Here is a 17,094-nt window from a genome sequence, read left to right on the forward strand (position 1 = left end):
ACCAGAGAAATTATATTTCTTTTCCTAATTAAATCTATAACCTTAGCGATATTAAATGTCATTCTTAAACACTAACCTACAATGCGAAACCGAACATTAATCATATGTCGAGCTGAGTATGGTTTCTCTCTCCATGATTTCAGTAAGACGTTCTACGGTTAGTTAAACTTCAGATATCAAATCAGTTTTCTTATGATTCAAATGATCGGCTCTTAACTAACGATTTTAAACTCTTCAGAGCTTTTTTTTGAAAATCAGGAAATCACAAACTCAGTTTTTCCATCAGCTTCTCAATCGATTTTCTGATTCGAATTTAATCTGATTTAAGATACATTCTCCATGGGTGATCAGATCACATTTTAAGGCCACATGAATTTTTGTGTTAAAGGGAACGTAAAGAGGCTTATTTGTCTTTCAGAGACTCTGAAAGTATTAATTTGCAATTTTCAGTCAGAGTTCTTGCAATTCCATAGTAACTAAGCGTTTCATGACGTTTATACCGCAAAAGGTCTTTCATATTGTTTGCAGCGTTTCCGATAGTGAATATGGTTTATAAAACCCCTTTAAATGATTAAATAGACATCATCAATGGTATTTCTAGTTTAACGTATTTAAACATTGATCCAAATAGTCCATATTCTCATTCAGGTGTTTAACACTCTTTAGTGTTACCTAGGTCAGTAAAATTGGGCACTGATCGAAACTGAGCTGAGATTAACTGATGCAACCATCATCTTGCTTCAGCTACATTCAGCGATTTTACTGAATCTGGATCTGTTGCTGGTTGATATCTTACATTCTATCATTATTGAGGGCTACTAGAAACAGATCGTTGGGAATTAAATGAATCAGAGAAATGTATACACAATAAACAAAGTATTTATACCCCAATTGGCTTCTGTTTGCTTATTAATGACCTCTGTTACTGCAACTCTCAAAGGAATGTTAAAGAAATTCGTCTATTCCTGAAACTACAAGACCTTAGATTCCAATTGTGTACACAAATGTACAATTAATATATTTCTATAAATAAATGACTTTTGATTCCCAGGACATATACTAAATATATTACTGTATTCTATCCCCAAACTTGAGCAAACTTTGGTTATTTTTGTATTCAACACGCTATATGCTACAGATTGCGTCCTTCTTCAGTTCTACATCGAAAAAACTAATGTTGACACACACTGCATTGCTTTGCCCGTCTTTTAAAGCTTCAAAAAGCAGGACGCAAAGTTTCAATACACTTCTCTATTGTATTTGCCTGTCGTATCACAATAGCTGAGCTTGGGACAAAATATATGTAATCAAGAATATACGTTATCCTTCTTGATAAAGGATCGTGTACCGTAAGTTTATGAAAGCATTGGAATTGTCGTAACCAGTAGCTCAATATAGAACAGATCACTGGCACGGAAAACCTCAATTTATTTCATTTCATGTCTAACATCAAACGATGCCAAGATAAATATGTTCTATATAAATAAATGACTATCTCAACTCGGTCAATTATCTCTATTTTTGAAAATTTGCATCCAGATGTAACGTGGACAATATAGACCTGCAATCCGGTTCAAATACAGAATACAAATCTCAATGTCGAACAAAATATGACATGTACTTTAGTACATTTTCGTACCATTCCAGTAAACTTAGTGGATATAATATGGCCATACATTGAACTGTGTTTTCATACAGTTCGTTATCGTGTACTATGTTGACAGTCTGAAAGCAAATCCAAAGAACCGAGTATCTTGGTGGGTTTAGAAATTATAAGTAGCCTATGTCCTACGTTTTTCTCCTGGTTGTATTGATATGAAAGGAGACAGTCATATGATACAGTTCTTATATAATAATATAGTTACTAATAACAAGTGACTAGTTGTGTAGAGAAATAAGATTTGTTATTTAACTCTAATTCTATCATTGTCAATTCTAATTACCTCCAGACTAGCTTGTTATGTTTGAAATATCAATCTGGCTTTAGAAAAAGACTGGATTTTTCAGGGATAGCTTGTCGAATCGGATTATCACCAAATATCATAAAAATATAATCTTATAAAACATTCTGCTCAACATCATGATAAAAGAACAATTCTTTTGTTCCTTTTCGACTTTATTTGCTGATTTTTAGAGACGCCACAAATATTGTCTTAATTTTCATTGCATAGAGACGTCTGGAATGAAGGAATCAAAAGACTGGTTGTTCAATGCATAGACTTGGTGCCAAATGTTCTACCATTAAGTTACATGGGTGAATTTTTGCTGCCATACAGGTGTTACAATCTTCTAGTAAATGTGTTTAATATGAAAAATTAATCGTTTCTCATGTGAAAAGTTCATATGCTGTTACCAATATTTCGTCAATATGTTGTTACGGGTTTCGTTTTGCGGTTATTAATTATCAAAAACTACATACCTTGCAATATTCTTTAATCCAATCTAGTATGCAGTCTATTATTTTAGGTTCACATGCTCATTACTTATCACCGATTAGACCTCTCAATTCAGAAAACTGTGAAGATTTTTGTTGTGTTAAGTTCTTTAAGTATCGATGCTGACTTCTTAAGCTGAATTGAAACTTTTCGAATATCTTTTATCACTAGAAGTTTCTTCAAACAGTTAACAGGTACACCAACGAATGTCAAAACTGTATGCGTAATGATACAAATTCTGCTGTTCTTTCTTCAAATGATTGTTAAGGTATTTGATTTAACAGATCACACTCGCGATACTGCGATTCCAAGACGCCACTCATTGAATAAAAGCATTAAATGTAACCGTTTAAAAGTTTCCAGGTTTAGTTCATTGATTAAATGAAGAAGTGTTGGTATTGGTTGTTATGTTATATTGACAACTCTACTCACCAATCAATAGACAGTTGACTAGAGAGTTTATAATGGCTTCCCCACCCTGAACACTAGTATAAATAATTACTTTACATCCATCTATCAATAGTATAGTAAATGGACATTCATGTACTAATTTCACTGCTTCACCTTTAGTACTAGCCGTTTTTTTCCACATATTAAGCTCAACGAAAGGCTTACAAAGACCCTATTCCAGCGCCTACATAGCTGGTGCGCAAACTCATTTTGAAGATGAACACGAATGATCTTATTCTAATGGTGGATCAGAACAAGCTCAATATGATGGTAAACCAGAATAATCTCAATCTGATAGTGAACCAGAATAATCTCAATCTGATAGTGAACCAGAATAATCTCAATCTGATAGGGAACCAGAATAATCTCATTCTGATGGGAACCAGAATAATCTCATTTTGATGGTGATCCAGAATAATCTCAATCTGGTGGTGAACCAGAATAATCTCATTTTGATGGTGAACCAGAATAATCTCAATTTGATGGTGAACCAGAATAATCCCAATCTGATGGGGAACCAGAATAATCTCAATCTGATGGTGAACCAGAATAATCCCAATATGATGGTAAACCAGAATAATCTCAATCTGGTGGTGAACTAGAATAAACTCAATCTGATAGGGAACCAGAAAAATCTCATTTTGATGGTGAACCAGAATAATCTCAATCTGATGGTGAACCAGAATAATCTCAATCTGATGGTGAACCAGAATAATCCCAATCTGATGGGGAACCAGAATAATCTTAATCTGATGGGGAACCGGAAAAATCTCAATCTGGTGGTGAACCAGAATAATCTCATTCTGGAAGTGAACCAGTATAATCCCAATCTGATAGTGAACCAGAATAATCTCATTCTGGTGGTGAACCAGAATAATCTCATTTTGATGGTGATCCAGAATAATCTCAATCTGGTGGTGAACCAGAATAATCTCAATCTGGTGGTGAACCAGAATAATCTCAATCTGATAGTGAACCAGAATAATCTCAATCTGATGGTGAACCAGAATAATCTCAATCTGATGGTGAACCAGAATAATCTTTTTTTGATGGTGATCCAGAATAATCCCAATCTGATAGTGAACCAGAATAATCTCAATCTGATAGTGAACCAGAATAATCTCAATCTGATGGTGAACCAGAATAATCCCAACTGGTAGTGAACCAGAATAATCTCATTCTGGTAGTGAACCCAGAATAATCTCATTCTGGTGTTGAACCGGAATAATATCAATCTGGAAGTAAACCGGAATAATCACATTCTGATGGTGAACCAGAATTATTCATTATCTTTTCAAATAAAAACATGCATCAGTAGAGCTGATCGATTGAGGTATCTATACATCAAGGGCTGGTGTTTTAGGAATTCCGCAATACACCGAGGTTTCCAATTTAATTGCTTAGATTTTTAAAATAAATAAGTGCTATCCTCGAGACTAAAGATGTCTGAATATCACAATAATATTGACGATTTTACAACAAAGAGAGCACAAATCGACCAACAAAACCAATGATTGTTTGGTCTGTCTCAAGATTCTCTTCGCTAACATCATGTAGTTTTATGTGTCAAGCTTCCTGTCATGTACGGATCTGGGGGTCACATCAATAATGACAGTCATAAGAATGGAGTAAAGGTTGATGTTATAGGGTTTATGACACCGGAATGATGAAGCTGTCTCATGGATTTGATTGTTTCCTAGTCTAATAACTTGATTTTATATTTTTGTAAAATGAACGTGGCTCCAGACTAGTAACATAATAACAACAAAAAATATTCCCCAATTGAACAAAAATCTACAGGTTTTTTTGGTACTGTGAGGTCATTGCTGGTTTTTGATTACCTAAAATCCAATTATGCCAAAAGAAAAATATCCAAAAACTGCCTGCTTTCCTAAATATGTTAACCATTCATTTCATTGTTTGTTTAAAGTGTATTGGTTTTATGCAGATTGAACTGAATAGATGAAATATACTAAGAAAAGGAAAAAAGTTATCTCTTCGGATTTTTAAAATATATTTCGAATTATCAAACCAATTTATTTATTCTTTCATTTTCATTCGAAAAAATTATAATCCTAATCAAAATCGGATCTCTTTCTATCCGCAATATCCATTTATAAATGTCCCTGGAAGCCCACTTTATTCATCAATACAGGATAATTGGTAGAGAAGAATACTTTATAATTTTAAGTGTTTATTTCCATAGTAAAGAATGTCTTTGATATTGTTCTTTGTTTTAAGCAATAGAAGCAATAATTGGTTATATTGGAACGAATTGAAATACAATAGAGATTATATGCGCCTAGGCTAATGAGTACGGCGAAACGAATTGAAGAATTCACGAATGTAGCTCGTGATAGCGCATATCAAGAGTAAACCAGATTGAAAGATGAGATGAATGTGAGACCTTCGGATTAACCAGCAACCCTAATTATATAATATAAGCGGTACACTACAATAACCTTTCCAAATTACTTTCGTCTACTTATTTTACTAAATATTAACACCATAATAGTTGTAAACAATACTTTAACCCTGTGCCAGTGCCTTATATTGAACAGTAACTTGCTAACTTTCAATCACCCTAACACTGACAATATGAAAAAAAATAGTAATGAATTTAAACACAAGAAAATTTGAGAGAGATGCATATTCCCTCTTTCTTCATTTAAGACGCTACTCATGACACGTTGATTGTGATTACGTAGTTAAAGATAATTCAGCACATGTATTAGTATTGCAATTCCCCTCTGGATGTCACATACAGAACTGAAAATAATTAGACTATTGGTGCAGGGGAAGGGTCGTGAAGACCATGTGATGAAGTTTTACTCTCGAAAGAAACATTATTATTTTTCTATTAGATCTAGCTTAATCTCTCCCTAAAAAACCCTGAACGCTAAACTTGATATCAAGTGTTCGCCGATGTGTGTTTTTGTTTTGTGCACGTAACGTGATACAGAATCTTGTGAAACGGAACGAATTGATGAAGAGGATTATTGATGAAAAGATGATAAAATAGAGTGGAGATGAAACTTATACCCTTCAATACCATATCAAATCTAAATGGAAGTGTGCCATAATCAATGAAAACAAGCCAAGAGCAACAAAAACTATCTCCTTTGTACCAAATATTCCAATAGATGCAGCTAAAGAAAACATGAAAACGTTTTCTCTGATTCGGTTTCAATGGTCAAATTAACCTGAAGGTATATTTAACCTAGACGTAGTTTATAAAATTCTTGCAGTTGTTGATTATTGAAGATCATTAGTCTTTACAATATCAGCTACAAACTATAGTACTATGGTCAAATTTTACTACAGAACAAATAGTGGGTTGAGAGACATGTCCATTGTTCCTTTGGGTCTAAGTAGCTTTTTACCGGTCCGATAATGACATACACAGCTTGGCCGAGTTTCTCGATGACGTATTGGTGCAGATCAAAGAGCTGAAACACACCTTTAGTCCAGTGGTGACAATGAATTCGTAAAAATTGAAGGAAATGATGACGCCATTATAGATATCTTATGGCAAAATAAGATTCAGCAAAATATTGTTAATATTATCGTTCATAGTATTGCGTGATATTATGATATACTATTTGTTCATAAAATATTAGGTTGATTATCACATCAAAGACAAGATATAGATTTAAGTGTATTTAGCCTACAGGTGTCTTCATCAACATATTTTGTATTATAGAACAAACTTCTTACAAACATTCTCTACATCTCTATTGTAATTTGTAAACGAAATTTACGAGGGCTGGCTGAAAAGTTCAAGCATAACTATGAAAGACCTGTACCATGTCGAAGTTTTTTTCCAGTCCCCTAAGAGGTTTACACACCGGATGGTCTTGATGCCTGTCAAAGATATATCTGCAGCCTCTACAAAAAGATATTCACAGCAGATATAACTAATCATTGTGCAGGAAACTGGCGACCTACTTGTGCTTAACAGGGCCAAATTGGAAGGGGAATGAAGGGGCATCATCTTCATGTTAGCATGTAACCTATCTGTGTTGGCCCTTTCCGTTGCAGATACTAGATGACTATCCTGGAGCCAGTATTTTTTTCTGTTAATTTAAATGTGTAGGTTTATAAGATGGTTTAGCACAAAGACAATATTACCACATCGGTTGCAGTTCTTATGGTTGTGATTTATTAAATGATTGGTTTTTTTTTGTTGGTAAAAGTTTGTCTCATTCCGATTGAGATACTATGTGCTCCTCGTGTCAAATAAGCATTACACACGTTAGCCCAATCAGGTGCACAAGGGTTTCGTAGAATTACAATATCATTTCTATGTGAGAAAGTAAGTATTGTAACACTAATACATGAAATATGAGCTCAAACTATCTCAGAATCGCTGGGTATAGGCGTTCAGTTTTTAGAAGATGTACTGTCCAGATTGCATCGCCTTTATCATTTCCTCGTATAATGTGCGGGGTAAGACTTGTACCATTCGAGAGTTATCATTCCAGATTGAAGTATACTTATGTACTGTGAATGTCACACTTTAGAATAATGTGATTTTGACTGATGAAAGTGTGGTGGTATTTAAATTCTCAACAGCACCAGTCAATGATTACTACTACCATCACAGTACATCTTCTTCAATAAACAAGTTTGCCAAACAACTTCCGCTACAGCTGTCAAATGCCCAAGAAACATGAAGGTAGTATTTTACTCTCGTCACGCGATAGGAAATGAGCTTTCTATTTATTTAAATATTTATAACGTGTTTTAAACGGAATGATCCTTTACAATGTTTTATTGGACGTGAAGTACAAAGACTATCAGATGACTTAAAACATGGTTGATCAGCAGAAACTATAATGATGCTATTAGAACTGTTTATCCAATTATACATCATAATAATTCTTTGTTTACTGAAAGGAGTCGTTCTCAACGATTTAAACACTTGCCAATCAACAGAAAAGTCCAGAATTCGCCCCACTAATGATACATAAAACAAACAAATAAAACAATTGTACGGTCTCAAAGAAAATTTAAGATTTGCTCAAAACTGTTCTTCAGACTCTATCAATAATTTTGATGCTGAAAACCTTGATTGTTACAGCTTGAATTCAAATACATGTAGTTGATCTCAACTATTCGAGTTGTCTTCTCATAATGAAAAACCTGTGTACAAAACTGTTGCTGTGTGTTTTACGGTTTCAAATTAAAATTCAGTTTCCATAAAGACTTTTTTATTTGAAGCTGTATAAGAATTTTCAAATGGGGAATTCAAAATCATTATGTTGATGTTTTATCCCTAAAACATTCTGTATACAATTACATTGGAAGATAGTAGAATTCAATATAGTCCTGTAAATTGTGTTTTGTAAATGTAACCAGAACTCCCTGAAATTAAATTCCCAAAATGCTACAGAATTTCAATGCCACCTGCACCTGAAAATAAAATTCCTGTTAATTGCGTCAATGGGGTGTTATTATTGATAATCAATGGTAAAACAACTAGTAACAATACACCAGTACCCAGTTGACAATTGATCTGAATCGAGTGAATTAATTTGGTGGTTTAAATGATCGGAGCTGTCTACTCGGCATCTTCTAATACAGATCAAATCGACACTTCACATCTAATATTATTGAGATCAATGTCTTCTATTCGAGAGTTACGTGTCTTTATCGGCTTTTCACATTCATACCATGTTATGTTGTGAATTAAGAGACAAAATTAAATGCACCATGTGGAAATATATTTGAATAAAGATTAAAATGAAAATAGAAGGTGGAAAGTCTCTAAATTTTCACAAATCAATTGAATATCATCTGAATTGAATTTGAATTTGAATCAAAACAACTTTCTTTGGACCATTCTTCCTTTCCCAGATAAATCTTTTTAATATAAATTGCTAACATATATCCAGGTTTGTCCACTAGATTGAAAGCACCAGTGATGTTACTATGAATCATTGGGTGAGGGAGACAAGTAGGGTCTCAGGGGGTAAGCTGGTTCGGCCTGTTTGTTTTGTTTCGTTTCTTTGGGGAAGGGGGGGGGGGGATATTGGGGGGCTGAGCCGTAGGTTCAGATCACGGTCTGTATTTACCACCAGTATAGACTTAAAGGAATATAAATTAGAAACCTTTTTATTAAGCAGGATATTTATAATCGTAGGATTATTGTGAAGTAAACTCCCGATGCCAAATGAGTGTTTTTCCAAATTTCGTAGATAAATTGATTGTCCCACATTTTTGATATATGTATGTAATAATTGTTAGTTATTAGTATGAGTTAGTAAGAGTTTATTTGACTGTCTGTATCTGTAGGCTACCAACTCAGACAATAAACATCCATTATTTACTAATCACATTTTAATTGACCCAACTTTCTAATCAGAATTGATTTTACATGAAATGATTTATAATTTGTTTGCTTATTATATTATAGTTTATTAATCCTCCAATAAGTTTATGTTTTGACAGAAGTTGCCAGAAGGGAATTAAAATTCAAATTGTCTTATTAATCATACTGTAAACCAGAATCAACATTGTTTCGCAACTTCTTTGTGCTTTACCCAGAATGATCTAGAAAAAAAATTGAATATCGGCTGTATCGAAGTTGAGATTATGATATACATGTAGTTTATCTCGATCACACTCATTCTTGTCTTTCATCAACTTTCAGATGCAAACGCTTTGCATTTAGACATTATTTGTTTATCTTGTAAATCTCTCCAGAATTTAGTAACTTCTTATCAAATTGATGTATTCTAATGTTGCAATCCATTAGTCTCTACTCCAAACCTAGGCCAGTTCTTCTTATCTCTAGGAGAATAGGCCTATCTATCAAGAAAATATTTTACTTTTTATTGTAGCAAGATAATTATATTTATGTTTATTTATAATAATGGTATGTAATTAGTTATATATCATTTATAATAATGGTTCGAAATGTTATTTTGAAAATGTTCTGTTAACACGAGATCAAACCATTCTTTCATTTTAACTTAATGTTTCAACACCAATGTGATAAAAGCTTTTGAAACAATTCAAAACATCGATCTACATCAAAGGAATACAAAAATCAATCGATTGATTGGTTCCTTATGCAAGTTTATCAAAATATAGCCTTCTTCTTGCATCGTGGCCGAGGCTGAACTACAATATTGCGAATAGCATTCTGATTGAAAAAAAGGATTCAAAAGGGAATAAAATACCCATCTCTAAATAAGATCATAGAGTCAAATAGGACATGAACTAAAACTAATAGACTATGATCTGAAAATACTATTCCGTAAATTACTTAATCATAAAGCAGTTTAACTCGCTTAGTTTTCTTGTTGAAGTTCGGTTCTGTTAACCGGTTATTTGCTTATTGGAATAAGGTAATTTAACGATGAATAGACGTTAAAGAATATCAGTTAGTTCTACAAGATGAGTTTCAATATTTGTGGAAGTCATTTAGTCTCATATTCTAATAGATAATTTGGTTTAAAAGATAGACTGGTCCTAGCAGTCTGTTCAATTATAAGAACCTAATAATATCTAATATGTAAATTAGATTATATTAAAGTAGACGTTATAGATGTAAATACGTTTATTAAACTAGGCTAGTAGTTACCGATGTAAATAGTTTTATTGAGTTTTATATTCGATGACTTTGAGTCTTTACTGTTTATTTTTCTGATAAACATTTCTCATATTGGACTTATTTCAGAATTTATTATTTAAAGAGGTTCTACTTCTTGCTTTATTAGAGCTAAGAAGAGTTTTCAGCATATAACCATTTATCATCTGGAATTTATTATTTAAAGGACAATAGCTCTGGAATTTCAATGTAATAAAAAATTTAAAAACACGGAGTATTACATCAAAAGCATAAAACTGGTGTAAATATTGGATGTTTTTTATAAAAAAAAATCATAGAAACCTACAAATTTCACGATATTTCTGTGCTTATCAATGCTTCCTGGAACTAAATCACTGCCAACGAGAAAATATATATATTTGTGGTAAAAAATAAGTTATCTGCTTATTAGAGTAAGTTTTTTTCAATGCGTGCACTTTTGATTAGATGTAAATTAGTATTGTCCCTGAAAGCTTTAATAGTAATTAGGTCTGTTACAAACTCATTTTCCTATATTTATATATCAAACCGGAAAAACTTCAACATCTATCATTATTGTTTATTTGTTAGTTCAGTAAAACGCCGGGAGCAGTAAATGAAATCCTATCAAAATATAACTTGAAGCCCAAAACCAATATCCGTTTTACGATTTAATTTAGTTTTACGATAATTTGATTGGCATGTTCCGTTCTGGCCAATTTCATCTAACCTAATCGACATCTGTATAATTTGGTTCCGCTGATTAAGTTTGTCTTCCAATAATCGAGTGCTTAACTCTATTTTAAGCTGTGGAATGCATCTATATATTATCTGCATGATATTGTCTGTTAGCATTATTCGGTGTCATGCAAGTTCACTTAAAAGACAAAAGAAACCAAAAGTTTAATCAAATTTGGAACTTGCATCCAGACTTGGATGTACGCGGTTCGATTATGTTGATTATTTCAATAAGAACTTCGTACTTGTACCTTGACTGCAATAGTCACCATCCTTGTATCACGAAATGCAGCGATTTGATTGGATTGTACGTCAGCGTCATAAAGGCTGTAATCATACTGGCTTTATGTTCACAGACTTTCGGACGAGGCCTCTCATTAGCTGTGTTTGTAAGCATACAATCCAACCAAACCAATTGTATACAAGAAAGATGACTATTAAAGTTAAGGTATAAGTACGAAGTTTGTAATAGCTTAACATTGTGAAGATGTGGTACCTTATAATCTTCTTTCTACATTAGAAATCAAGGTGCTGTGAGATCATTTATTTCTTTATTTACATGACTGTACAAACAGACATAGACAAGGATAAAGAAACTATCATGTGAGATGGAATATAAATAGTGATCTAACATAATAAGATTAAGAAAATCGAGTATAAGAATTATAAAATACATTTACCACGACATATAAAGTTCTTCTCAGTTTCCTTTGATCTGTGGTTTCTAATCAAAACATAACAATAGTCTGATCATTGATCTGTGACATCTTGAACTACAGGTCTATAACAGAATCAGATATAAACCACCCACTGTGGATATTCTGTCTAGAATAAAGATCTACGTATTGAAGCGGGAAGTTCAAAATTTGATTCTGAGCAATATTCTAATATTCAAACTTAGTATGGTGAATCAAATCCATTTAAATACATGGTGTCAGCAGCTGATTAAACCTACTCCAAAAGGTATCACATAACCATAAGAAACTTTTAGATTGACGGCGGCGTTGGAAGCAAATTTCAGCTTCGGGGCAGTATACATTGAATGACCACAATGTTATAAACTTCTGTTCCACCTTAATTTTGGCAGAGCACCAAAAACACCAGAACGATACAAAAATACATTAATTCAGGATGTATTTAATGTCCTTGGTAGCTGTTTAAACCCTGTTTAGTATGTTATCACAAGCATTGTATCAATAAAATAAAGGAAAAGTTTCAGTGTCATAACCAAAAAGCGGTGATTAAGCAATCGTTAAATCTGTATCTAATCCTAGAACTGATCAGGTTCCTTAACACTACGATCTCCATTCTTTAAATGGCACATTAAGCTTTCTTTTTAGTCTTTTGTTGTTGGTGACTTTTCTAATGTTTAAAATACTTTCCCCTCTCATCTCTCTAAACATTTGATTAAATAGCAGTATTGAAACCAAGATGATGGTCTCGTGGGACAGGCTGACTGCACAGAAGGATCATTTAAATTCTCACCAACGTCTTACAATTTGTCTGAATGTAAATTAACCATGTGCAATTGTATCGTGCCAGTCTTTCATGTTCTAAGTTAGAATTCTAGTCAGATCTTTGCATTGTAACAAATTATTCAAACTATTTCATCCTATTTCACTCAAATCTAATCATCAATAGGTCTTCAATGTATCAAATGCTGGGGAGTGTATGGGTCTATCTTTTTATTCTTCTGACATAGATAACTAAATCTAAAACATGATAAGATTTGAAGAAAAAGAAACAGATGTATGGCAAATAACATAAAAAGACCCAGTGAAACTATTTTCGAAAGTATCAAAAATATATTAGCAGTTATAGTATGTTGTTCTTATAACATGCATCTCATCACTCACTTATTTCACACATCAGTGATAGGCATTACATGAGGAGCAATCTGTTCACTTCAATTACCAATTCTAACGGATCGATTCAATATTATAATTATCCACCTGTGCCAGTAATATAGTTTTAATGAATTGGAGATGCAGTAAAAAGTACGCGGTGGTTCCTTAGTTTCGAGTACAAAATGACTGACTACTATATTTCGTACTGTTTTATGCATTTTCTCATAGGAAGAAATATTTCCAGCAGTCTTGACAAAGTTTTTTTGCCTCCATTAAGTTTGCTCATATTATAATTTATAAATATATTGTTAGCTTGAAGCCAGTGTCTGGTTTTGACTAGAGTTTTTTGCTGAATGGATTGTGTTGCTAACTAGCAATTTACAGTCTGTTTTTTTTCAAGCAGTCGAACCGTCCTTCTCTATGTGAACAAAGTGTGTTTCAAGCGGAGAGTCAGGGATATATCTCATGATGTGAGAAACTGAGATTAACAAACGAAACCAATTAGTCGTATTTTCTTAGTCTTCATTCGGAAAGCTTAAAATGATACCCAGACTACACTTTCAAAATTAGACATTAAAGTTAAACTTTTACTTCCTGAGTTGACTTATTGTGTTGAATTCAAACTATACTTCACAGACATGTTTTTGTTTTTGTTTATGTTTATTATAATTGATCAATTAATTGTTTTAAAGTAAGCAAACAATAATAAAGATTAAAAATGTTGGAAAGTAATTTTTTAGTGTTAAATGTACTTAAATGTAATAACGACCACATTGATACATTTGGCGACCAACAGCGACTGTGGACATATGAATGGTAGCAAATACCGATCGCTCAGGAAGACCACAAGCAAATTTTTTGGTGTGGAATTGCTGATGTCAACTGTGATTTGGTATTATCCTTAATGATAATATAATCTGGCAACACTGCATCTGATATTGAAAATGTATGCTGGCAAGAGGGGGCTGCGGGAGTGATGGACTTTGGCTTGGAGTGGAAAGGATTGTTATTTGAAATCATTCATAAGTCTATGAATCTATACATTAATCTAATTTAAACATGAATAAAACATTTGTATTCAAATCAGCTTATTATAATGGCGACGAGGACTAAAGGCTCAAGCAGTGAATTTTTGTTTATTCAAAGAAAAACATTCAAGTAAACAAACATTTTTTGTGACCACCTTCACTCTATTTTACATTTTTTGAACAAAATGGCAGATCACAACGAATCTCAACTTGATTCAACACCTTATTTTGATCCAGAAAAACACCCGAAAGACACTCTAAAGGCTTTCACGGAATTTGTCATATGCTTTGAACTACGTTATGATGCCCAATATCCGGATCCACCAAAAGTTTCCCTGGATGCTGCATTAGAACGATGGAAGATACAAAACACTACCGCAGAAAATAGAGATCCCAAACCTAATATTCTCCAATATGACACAGTTAGAAATGCATGGCGTAGCCGAGATCGTGTGGCTAAGCTTCTCGGTAAGTTTACTTCCAGCAGATTCTACGCTGATTGGCTGACAGCTGAACCTGACGAACAGATCCGTAAAGATATCGGCTGGGACGACTTTCTAACCAAAATGCGCCGATTTTATAAAGGATCTGATAATGAGACTGACCAAAATTTCCATTTTAGAGATATTTCACAAGAACCTGATGAAACATTCCCAGGCTTTTGTAACAAAGTTAAGAGAGAAGCTAAACATTGTGCTTTTAAATATAACAGTCCTACATGTACAGGGGAAGAAGCTCTGCGAAAAATGGATTTCAATGGAGAGTGCTGCTGGAGGTGGTATCGAAATTGCAGGTGAAACTTTAAATAGAGTTGGTCAATATTCTTACAATTCACTTCTGAAATCGAAGCAGTCCGAAAAAGCTAGAATGCCCAGTTCAAACCAACGAGTTCTAAACTGCTTTTATTGTGGAAACAACTTTTCGACCTCTATCGATCAACATCGATCTAGATGTCCAGCTCGCAATGTAACATGCAAGAAATGTTCAAAAATTTACCATTTTTCTTCTGTCTGTAGAAGTGGCAAACTTTTGAAGTCCATTGATATATCGGAGCAAAATAATGAACAAGCAGAGGATATTTTCAGTATCAATTTATTTAGAGTACAAACAAATAAAGTTCAACCCAAATTACTTTCATCTATCAAAAATAATTTTAGGGTCCAGGTTATCATAAACAATCAACTGGACCATTTTGTGGCAGACACTGGTGCATGTGTAAGTGTGTGTGGAACATCACAAGCTAAACGATGGAATCATCTCGATAAATTGGTATCCTCCAAAGTACGCATAAAACCTTATATGAGTAACCCTATCTCTGTGCATGGAACTGCTATTTGTTCCGTCACCTTTGGATCTATTTCTGTACCTGTTGAGTGGCACGTTATTTCTGGTTTCTGTGAACCAATTTTATCTGGCTTTACAACTTGGAATCATCAATTTCAGTCCAAAAGCAGAAATATTTTTTCCTATACATAGCATAGATAAAACAGCTGATGACGTCTCAAAAATTTCATTACAAAAGATCCTTACCCACTATCCAGAAAATTTCACTGGGTTGGGAAAATTTCGACACCACCAGGTAAAGCTGCATTTTGATGTTAACGTCAAACCTGTAAATGTACCGCCAAGACCTGTAGCCTATCACCTAAAAGAACGTGTTCACTGTGCTATCGATGAAATGATCAAACAAGATGTTATAGAAGAACATCCCTCAAACCAACATGCCCCGTGGATTTCTTGTGCTGTAATTACACCAAAACCATCTGGTGAAATTCGAGTGACTTTAGATGCACGCAACGTCAATAAAGCTATTCAGTCTACAAACCTACCTATACCAAGACAAGAAGATATCAATGCCCAGTTATCAGGCTCGACCATTTTCTCCAAAATGGACTTTAAATCCGCGTTTTGGCATGGGAACTTCATCCTGATTCACGTTTTCTATCTGTATTCCATGCTAACGACAAGCTTTATCGTTACAAACGCTTTACCATGGGAATAAAACCAGCACACGGTGAACTAAATGTAGCCCTAAAGCCTTTATTTGCCCACATTCTTCAAACTCATCTTATTCACGACGATCTTATTGTTGCGGCTAAAAATCGCAAGGAGCATGACGGAGCTCTTGGACTTGTTATGCAGGCCATCTCAAGGTCAGGTCTAACTTTGAATCCGTCCAAGTGTACGTTTGGAAAAAAGGAAATCGACTTCTGGGGTATGATAATTGGTGCCGATGGCGTGCGACCAGACCCTTCTAAAGTGTCCGCTTTGGAACATTTGAAAGCACCCACAAACGAAGAGCAGTTAGTTAGTTTTTTATGTATGATGCAATCTGACTCTGACTTCATTTCTAATTTTGCCTGTCGATCAGCTCCTTTGCGTGAACTAACGAAAGGCCGTGTTCGATTTGTGTGGAAAAGTGAGCACGAGTGGTGTTTTAGGAATCTATGAAGTGCTTTTCGCAAAGACTTTATTTACCTTATTTTAATCTTAACAAACCTATATATGTATTTACCGACGCACATATAACCGGACTGGGCGCTATGTTAGCTCAGGGTGACAGCTTTGGCACTGCTAAACCAGTAGCATTTGCATCACGCACTACAAATTCTGCTGAAACTTGGTCTCGATTTTGGACTCCGTCGATTTAGAAATTATTTGGTTGGAGCACCCACAACCATACATATTGTTACTGATCATAAGCCATTGTGCTCTGTCTTTAATGGAAATCGACAAGGGTCGATTCGCAAATATCGCTACCAAAGTTTATTTAAAATTGGGGATCGAGCATTATTACGAAACTACAACAAAGAATCTAAGTTTCATCGAACCTTTCTACCTGACTCATGCAAAGTCACACATGTTGATGACACTGGCTCATTTATCCTTCTGGAAAGACAGAAAGATGGTAGAATGTTCACCCGACACCCAGATGATATAAAGAAATGCGTCATTGATGAAGAAGTTGTTCCAACATCACAACCACTTACAGAGCAAGAGGTTATCAAACGTTGGCATGA

Source organism: Lottia gigantea (genome assembly GCF_000327385.1).
Source record: "Lottia gigantea unplaced genomic scaffold LOTGIsca_52, whole genome shotgun sequence".
In the NCBI taxonomy this organism is placed as follows: domain Eukaryota; kingdom Metazoa; phylum Mollusca; class Gastropoda; family Lottiidae; genus Lottia; species Lottia gigantea.